The following is a 10197-nucleotide window of genomic DNA, read 5'->3' as shown; positions in this document are numbered from 1 at the left end:
ATGCACTGCTATAGACTAGGGACCGAATGGCTAGGTAGCAGTTCTGCAGAAAAGGACCTAGGGGTCACAGTGGACGAGAAGCTGGATATGAGTCAACAGTGTGCTCTTGTTGCCAAGAAGGCTAACGGCATTTTGGGCTGTATAAGTAGGGGTATTGCCAGCAGATCGAGGAACGTGATCGTTCCCCTTTATTCGACATTGGTGAGGCCTCATCTAGAATACTGTGTCCAGTTTTGGGCCCCACACTACAAAAAGGATGTGGAAAAATTGGAAAGAGTCCAACGGAGGGCAACAAAAATGATTAGGGGTCTGGAGCACATGACTTATGAGGAGAGGCTGAGGGAACTGGGATTGTTTAGTCTCCAGAAGAGAAGAATGAGGGGGGATTTGATAGCAGTCTTCAACTACCTGAAGGGAGGTTCCAAAGAGGATGGAGCTCGGCTGTTCTCAGTGGTGGCAGATGACAGAACAAGGAGCAATGGTCTCAAGTTGCACTGGGGGAGGTCCAGGTTGGATATTAGGAAACACTATTTCACTAGGAGGGTGGTGAAGCACTGGAATGCGTTACCTAGGGAGGTGGTGGAGTCTCCTTCCTTGGAGGTTTTTAAGGCCCGGCTTGACAAAGCCCTGGCTGGGATGATTTAGTTGGGAATTGGTCCTGCTTTGAGCAGGGGGTTGGACTAGATGACCTCTTGAGGTCCCTTCCAACCCTGATATTCTATGATTCTTAAGCGATCAGGTTTCTTTCTGTTTATTTTTTAAGGCTTGTGGATCTCCACTGTGCTAACTCCAGATGCTTTTGTTTGCTTGAAACCTTTAAGTTGAAACCCCAAGAAAGCTATTTTGAGTGCTTGATTTTTGGAATTGCTCTTTTAAAATCTAGCAAAAGTCTAAGTTCCAGATATATTTTCTTTCTTTTTGTTTTTAATAACATTTAGCTTTTTAAAGAACAGAATTGGATTTTTGGTGTCCTAAGAGGTTTGTGCATGTTGTTTGATTAGCTGGTAGCCACAGCTAATTTCCTTTGTTTTCTTTCTCAGCTCTTCCCTGGAGGAGGAGTGAAAGGGCTTGAGGGTACCCCACAGGGAGGAATTCCCCAGTGCTCCTTCCTGAGTTCAAAGGAGGTTTTTTTGCATTTGAGTGGTGGTAGCGTTTACCAAGCCAAAGTCAGAGAAAAGCTGTAACCTTGGGAGTGTAATACAAGCCTGGAGTGGCAAGTATTAATTTTTAAAATCCTTGCAGGCCCCCACTTCTGCTCTCAGAGTGACAGAGTGGGGATTCAGCCTTGACACAGTGCTAAGGAAGCCGGACGAAGTGTAACACAACAAAAGTACAACTAATGGTCTCAGAAGTTTCTTTTTTAGGCATCACGTGGTCTCAAGAAGGTCGAACACCTGCCCAACAGAAGGTGAATGTGATTCGGGAATTGCCTGTGCCCACTGACATAACTTCTTTACGCTCTTTTTCAGGCTTAGCAGAATACTATCAGGACATCATCGCTAACTTTGCTCACATTGCAGGTCCACTCTATAATCTCTTGAAAAAGGGAGTTGCTTGGGTCTGAACAGCATGTAAATGCATTCATCAAGTTAAAGCAACCAATAATGCAGGCACCTGTGCTGATGACCCCAGATCCCAGCAAACCATAGCATCTAGATGTATCTGTGAGCACAACTGCACTTGCAGCAACAGCTTCTCAAGAGAAACATGGAACAATCAAACCAGTGGCATATGCTTCCAGAAAAATGAGTCCAGTGAAACTTAAATATTCCACTTGCAAGAAGTACTTGTTAGCCACCAACTGGGCAATCCAACTTTTTTCATTTTTGATTGGCTTAAATCCAATAGTCTTGCATTCTATGTTCTTGCTTTCTAATCAAGTCAAAGATGAACAAGTGTCTAATGCTCAACTGGCACACTGTACCTTGTTATTGCAGGGCAAAGATACAACAGTGACCCCAGTACAGATTCAATCTCCATTGCCAGACGCGCTGTTATATTCTGAAAACCATCATGTGTGTCCAAATATAGATCAAAAGAAACTCTTAAATCAATTCTTCACATTAATGCCATCCCATATAACAATCACAGAATCTTATTGCTTTTTCATTGACGAATCCAGCTATCATAATCAAAGGAAATTATGGTATCCCTCCAAAATCAAATTATCTGGACATTGGTAGAGTGGGTAAGTAAATCCGAGGGAAACTGATATGGTTTGGAAAGTATCACACTCATGTGCTCCACATCCTGCTCAATATGTGAAACTTGCAGCAGTAGCATGTGTATTGTAACAGTGCCAAAAACTATCACTAAAGAGAACCACCCCTTAATTATTTTTTCAGATTCAGCTTGAGCATGTAATTCACTTAGATTTTTTTTACCAGTATGCAATGCTTATGAATTTACATCCTCAGATGGAGCTCAACTTAAATATGCATCATTTTTACAATATATTGTCAAACTGGCTGTACAAGTATCCACTCCAGAACAGCAACGCATAATTCAAAAGATGCAAGCTCATAGTAAAATAGGGCCATATGCTCAGGAAAATCATCATGCTGATTTGTTAGCCAAAAAATAAGCCTGTAGTGGAATTTTATGGGAGAAACCCAGGCAAATAGATCCCATGGCAAATTCAAATTTGACCCCAGTCGGAGCAGCAAAAGACCAATTCAACACAGGGGTACCAGATCTAAAAACTTTGCAGGCAAAGAATCAGACAATTGTCAAAAGCAGAGAACAAACAGCTTGAAGTTCCCTATCACAAGATTCCCTATGTCAAAAGTACAAATCAGAGTTATATATAAATAAGGGTATATTGATGTATCTCGAAGAGCATTTTCCGGTGTGGGTAGTCCCATCCCAGTTGTGCAGGAAAATGACCGATCTACTTGGTCCATGACACACCTTCGGGACAACATCAAGGGGTAAATAAAACCATGCAGCGCCTCACCTCCGTGGGTTGGTGGCCATGCATGAAAATAGATGTGCAATAATATTGTGAAAATTGTTTGGTCTGTGAACAAAACAATCCTATCCCCACAAAAAAGAATGCTTCCTTAATATCTCAAATGTATAAAGGTCCATGGCAAGCTTTGCAAATTAATTTTGTGAGACCTTTATCAAAAACTCAAAGAGGAAACCCATACCTTTTGGTCATCATTGGTCCATTCTCTAAATCGGGAGAAGCATTTCCTTTAAAAGCAAACACTGCTTTGGCTACAGCAAAAATCTTAATGAAACAAGTATCAGAGGGGTAGCCGTGTTAGTCTGAATCTGTAAAAAGCAACAGAGGGTCCTGTGGCACCTTTGAGACTAACAGAAGTACTGGGAGCATAAGCTTTCGTGGGTAAGAACCTCACTTCTTGCATCTGAAGAAGTGAGGTTCTTACCCACGAAAGCTTATGCTCCCAGTACTTCTGTTAGTCTCAAAGGTGCCACAGGACCCTCTGTTGCTTTTTAATGAAACAAGTCTTTTCTCGCTGGGAACTCCCTGCTAGGGTAGTGTCAGACAGAGAAACACATTTTACTGGACAAGTGTTCCAAAAATGCCTACAATTGTTGGAAGTGCAACAAAAATTGCATATTTTGTACAGATCTCAATCATCAGGGATGGTAGAGTAAACAAATCACACCATCAAACTCATGCTGCGAACACAGGTAGATGACACAATAGGAACACCCTAATTCCGCTCATTTTAATGGCACTCAGGGAGACTCCAGCTGCCTCCACAGCTCATACACTATTTGATGTAATAACTGGACAAACTATGCCAATGCCTAAACATCTTTTGTGGCATACCAGTGGCACACAGCTAAAGAAAATCAAACTAAAAACCTATCTGCAAGCATTACAAAAACATTCATATCAGATCCACTTGCAGGTAGCTGTCAAATTGGAAAAATTCAAACAAAAGGCAAAACCTATTTTAATAAGAATCAAAGAAAAAATGCTTGGGAAATTGGAGACCAAGTTATCTTATGCTGTACCTGAACACAATTTTCCATCAATGGACTGGGCCACATGTTATCGTGAATAGACTCAGTACCTCAGAAGAACATAAGAAGATGAGAGCGGCCATACTGGGTGAGACCAAAGGTCCATCTAGCCCAGTATTCTGTCTTCTGACAGTGGCCAATGCCAGGTGCCCCAGAGAGAGTGAACAGAACAGGTAATCATCAAGAGATTCATCCTCTGTCATGCATTCCCAGCTTCTGGCAAACAGAGGCTAGGGACACCATCCCTGCCCATCCTAGCTAATAGCTACTGATGGACCTATCCTCCATGAATTTATCTAGGGTTTTTTTTGAACCGTTATAGTTTTGGCCTTCACAACATCCTCTGGCAAAGAGTTCCACAGGTTGACTGTGCATTGTGTGAAGCAATCAAACAGGGTGCGTGGAAGCAGGGGTGAGAATGAGCAAGGAGGGTGTAGCCTGCCCGCAGCAGGTATACTCCAGGGCCCCCAGCCCTGGGCACGGCAGTGCCTTATACAAGCACCAGAAGCAGTTGAACTGTTAGTACCACAGGGGTGGAGCCAGGAGAGTCTGGGAATTGCTCTGCCTGAGGAGATAGGCTGATTCCACAGGAAGAGGAGACACACTGCTTCCAAGAGCTTCTGATTCCACAAGGTCCACCCAGGAAAGCCCCTGACACTCCCCTTCCCCACCGCCTCGCATCTGCTATCTCCCCGGCTTTACACTTCATGGCACTGTTGGGGGAGGGGGCATACAGGTTCACCATCATCAGCTTCTCCATGAAGTTGTTGAGATCCTAGGGGAGTGAACCAAAACTAGTGACTCAGGATTTTCATCGGCCCCCGCTAGGGTCCCCTAGCACCTTGCCAGGGTCCCTTAGCACCCTTCCATTACAGCAGCCTCCGTTGGGTCCCTTAGCACCTCTCCAAGCTCACTGCTGCGCCCTCCCGTTACAGCAGCCCCCTGTGGGGTTCCTTAGTGCCTTTCCGGGCTCACTGCTGCACCCTCCTGTTACAGGCATTTACCTCTGTGTATAAAATTAGAATCTTACAGGGAAACAAAAAAGTTAATAAATTCTACTATGCAAATCTGTTGAAACTGTGCTGGAAAAAAATATTTCTCCACAGGCGCAGCAACCAGAAACAATAATTGCGCAAGAAAGCCAGTACAATCATCCCAGCAACAGAAACTAGAAAAAATCAAAGCTCAACGACACTAATCCTATACTTCTGCTTGAATGCTGCCATCCAAACTGAATCACAACTTTCACCACAAAAAACACAAACCGTTAGTGTAAATCAAAATGTTGCGTTGGGACAGAACTCAAATTTGCCTATTGAAGCTAAAGATTTGCAAATAACAGTAATTTGGGTATGAAAAAGAACGAAACCAGGCCAAGATCAATTTGAAATACCATGTCTGGCAACTAAAATTTTCTTTAAATAGAATTATCAACCAAACCAAGAACAGTTTATATCTAAAACTCGAAATAAAACTTTGTTTACTGGATGGACTAATAGTACAACTGTAACAATGCATAAGGTACCAAATCATATGTCAGGTTTGTAAAAATTGGAATTACATATGGTATTAAAAGAAGGGCAAAAATTGGTATTATGGAAACATTTCCCACTGAAGGTTCAAATACGTGGAGAATGGTATGTACACTATTTGCCCCCCCCCCCCCCCAAAAAAAATTAGGCAGCCAAACACTTCATCAAACCACTCATAACAAATTTTAACAACATGTTAAAGAAATAATAGGGAAACATATTATTCTTGCATATAATATAAAAGAAAATGAATACATGCCTTATGTAAATTGTCAACAAATCTCCCCCTTCCTGGAGGAATCTAGGAGGGAAGAATGTAAAACATATATTCCAGGGAAAAATCACTTTTTGTCAATCAGTAATGGAATTCAGTATGAACCATGGGGAAAAAAAATCAAATGTCAAAGCTCGGTAAAATGTGAAGCAATAATCAATCATAAAAATAAGAAAGAAGCCTGTATCAAAATTAAGGTTTTGGATAAAGTCAAAGTTATTATAATTCAAAGTGGAGGTACAGGCAATAATAGTGAAAAAAAAACCAAACGCATAATTCACAGAATTCAGTGGAATGTCCAGAATTGCAGAAAAGCCCTGTTAGTGGTCTCACTGCCACACCTATGTCAGGGGTATTAACCAATCAAATACAATTCATGTATATCCCTGTTGTGTTAAATTTATCTCGTTGGCAAATGAGCTAATTTTGTTATTGTAAAGACACCCAAGTGGCATCTTTTTTTCCAGTACTCCTTGTGGATAAGATTACTGCTTATCAACAACTGGTACAGGACATTGATAATTTGGGTTTGGAGATACACAGTAATCTGTATGCTCCTAAAAGAAAACAAAAAACAAATACTTTGGAAATTCTAAATAGTATAACAGGATTGTTTCATACCGACATGTCAATTTGGAATAAAGTGAATGTTAAAAAAATAAAAAAGCATATCAATTACGTAATTCAGGAAGAAGCTAATCAAGTAATTAATTCAATGTTAAAAGGAATTTATGGCTTATCAACCAAGGAACTATTTACAGTATATAATGTGCATGAAATCACTAAATTGTTTAATAAAACAAACAAAAAAAAATCAATCAATTGGTAAACTTTAATAATGATCAGAACAAAAATCATTATCTTGGGAAAAAATTATTTGTTCAGCATATAAAAAATAAGTAATCAATACTATTAAGAATACCTTACTGTTCTTAAAACTAAAAAGGTACCAAAATTAAAAACCAGCGCATTTTAAATTGGTATTGCCCATAATGTATTCAAAAGTGAGAAAAAAAATGCCAAATGAACTGTAAAAAAAAAAAAAAAAAAGGAAAAAAAACCCACAATCATTCGGGGCAATAAAAAACTTGGGATCTGTGACACCACATCCAAATCATAATACATGTTATTTAAGGAAACTTTATGACATGTCACAATTCTTATGTGTTTCATTCACTTTATAGCTACCCAGATAAAGTGTTCAATCCAGATAAAAATGTGTTTGACCAATCAGCTACCGTCCAGTCCATAGGTCACCTAAAAAACAATATTTATAAAAAATAAATGCAAGTGTATCATGTAACAAGCTGATAGTGTATCATCACAATACCCAAACACGAGAAGTCCTGCAGATGGCTTGTTACTCTCAAAAGGGGCATCAATGAATCTGTAAGCGTAATGTGTTTAAGGTAATAACTCCACTATGTAGTCAGCTGGAAAGGTATCAACAAGATTTACGGGCATGAATGCAACACAAATACCATGTCCAGTACAACTAACTAAATCGAAATATCCTATCGAACAAATAGCGTATGCAAAAGAAGGGCAGTATTGCATAGTAACTAATCATAAAAAAAATTCTAGCATGGTCAACGTAAATGTATGGTCACAAATCCAAATTTTTGTTTTAAACCACAAGTGCCTACAACAATTGGTCATACAACAATATCTCCAATGCCCACTTTTAAAAATAACTGTTATTCTAAGTAACCCTAATTATCAGGATTTAACTAAACAAAGTACTCCAGTTTTTCGTGCATATATACCACCACTAACCTTACAGCTAAAACAATTGTTAAAAAAAAATTCACAATTAAAATTAGTAACATAAATAACGCAAAAAGCTTTAAATAGTGGCAGTTCAAAAGATACTACACCTAAAGAAATGAAAATTGAATGAAAAGGATGAATTGCTGGTCACAGTATCCTTACTATGTGCACCATCCTTGCCCTATGTCACATGAAAGGAAAACTTAAATCACTACGCACAAGAAGGGTTAACCCCCTGCCGCGTATAACTTAGCCTGTTTCCTTTCCCTTGTTGTCAACTGTCACAGCCCCAGCAGCAGCCAAAGCGAATATAAAAAAGTACATAAGGAAGTTAAAACTTATAAAAAATGCAAAGTATAAGTGAACATCAAGTCCCAAAAAGCTCCATATAATTGTAACTATGTACCACAATGCAGAGGAGCAATTGCTCCCCCAATTGCAAAAGTCCCTAAAAAAACCCAACCCCAATCCCTAATAATATAAAAGAATGGCGTGCAAATAAAGTTGTTACATATAATATTTAGGCATAAATTTAAATTACATATAATACTTTAGCACATAACAAATGTAATTGATGTGTTTAGGTATTAATCATTACTGTCATATGCATGTAACAGGGTTCTTATTATCTAATCATTTCTTAATAACAAGATAGCACACACCCTGTCAAGGGGGGGAAGTGGCTGATGATTTTAGTTTAGTATCCATTTATCGTGTTCTGTTCTGATTAATCAATATGTTATATTACATATATTCGCTGTATGTTAATTAGAGTTAATTTGTAGGACTATAAAAGTATAAGATTGATCAGTATTTAAAGGAACTATGTGGTAGACATTAGTAAGAGAAGCTGAAATGCAAAAACCCATAGGCCAAAGCCTGCAAGGCCTTAGCTATTTTGGGCCTTGGAGACAAAAATAATGGCCAAGAAATAACCCAAAAGATAATGGAAAAGAGGTACCAACTGGTAATATTGCAAAAGTATAGCTGGAAAGATTAAATTAAATTTTAAAATGCTGTGACAACAAATATTGTCTCTAACACATGCCCTAACCACAGAGTAAAGGTGGTACATCAATGTTAACAAAAACCTACCCAGCCTATAGAATTCAGGGTCCCTTGTGTTTCCAGGGGACACAAACCAATAAGAAAAAGAAGGTTGACACTTTCATGTACATGCACAGAATGTAGGTATAGACAAATTCGCAGTATAAAAAAGGTTGCCCAGAACAGAAAAATTTAGCTTCCTAGGTAAAACTCCAGCAGGAACCACTCCCGTATTAAGGGTCAATCCAAAAAAGGGCCATCTAGAAAAATGTAAATATGTCTGTAGGTATAACTGGTTCATTATACTTATCTCTAGAAATTGTATATGCTGTAACATTTATAGCTTTGTCAGTAATTTTAATAAAATTACTAACAAATAAATGCTCTTGTAGTTGTATGTGTTATTTGCCTATGGTTTCATGTGTTCCCATGAACTCTAAATATAAAACAAACAGAGGTAACTCTGTTGAACTTTAAACTATAGCCGCTAGAGCCAAACCTACTAAAGTATAATTAACCTTAAATAAAGTAAAAGGCTACAGTCATAACATTTTAACAGTGAGGATAATTAACTATTAGAATAATTTACCAACAGCTGTGATGGGTTTGCCATCACCGGCAATTTTTAAATCAAGCTTGGTTTAGGATCTGCTCTAATCGAAATGGAATTATTTCAGGGAAGCTCTCTGGCCTGTGTAATACAGGAGATCAGACTAGATGATCACAATGGTCCCATCTGGCCTCGGAATCTAGAACTCTATGCTGGCCATCCAGAAACGCCATTATGCAGCGAGAGCTCCCTTGTGTCCAAAGGGTTGTGACAGAGTTGTGTAAAGCTTGCCATGCCAGCCAGAGATTCCCCTAAAAAAAGGGGAAATTCCAGCTGCCTTGTTATGGTAGTGTTAGGTCTCTCATGCTGCAGAGCAGCGTAAGGGGGATTGTTCAGAACTGAGGATCTGGCCTACAGTCTTCAGTGATGGCTCTGGCAGCAGCATTTCAGTTCAGTAAACATCCTCTCTTTTCTACCTCAGGGAGAGGAGAAGAGGGAAAGATCCATAGGGAGCTTAAGATCAAGTTTAATAAATATATGGATGGAATTCTATGTGACAACAGGGAACTTGGTCATGGACTGGAAGGGACCTGTTGGCTTACATATCCTAAATGATAGTCTGAGTCCTTTGTCTGGGTCCTTCAGTCCCAAGTATTTCTTAGCAGGGCTGAGATCTAGAAAGGTTTTGCTGCAGTGTGATAGACAGTCCTGACATTAATAGTGCCCAATGGAGAAGGCATGTGATGGAAGTAGTGTAAAACGGGAGAGGGGAAAAAAAATCAGTGCTCCAAAATCCCCAATGGAACGTTGCTGTATTTGTATCAATCACACATTCACTTTAAATATTTCCAAATTCCTCTGATACAGTTCAGATTTTTTGTAATGGTTTCTTTTGTTGGGAGAAGACAAATATGATAGCATTTCTGTAGTTGGCGAGGTACTTTCATTTTACACCTCTGCTTTTGGTGTTTATTCCTTAACCAAATAAAGTTCAATTAAATTCGGTTTGCTACTCTGGATTA

Source organism: Chrysemys picta, chromosome 4, assembly GCF_011386835.1.
Source record: "Chrysemys picta bellii isolate R12L10 chromosome 4, ASM1138683v2, whole genome shotgun sequence".
NCBI lineage: Eukaryota > Metazoa > Chordata > Testudines > Emydidae > Chrysemys > Chrysemys picta.
Note: the sequence above shows the minus strand (reverse complement) of the source record.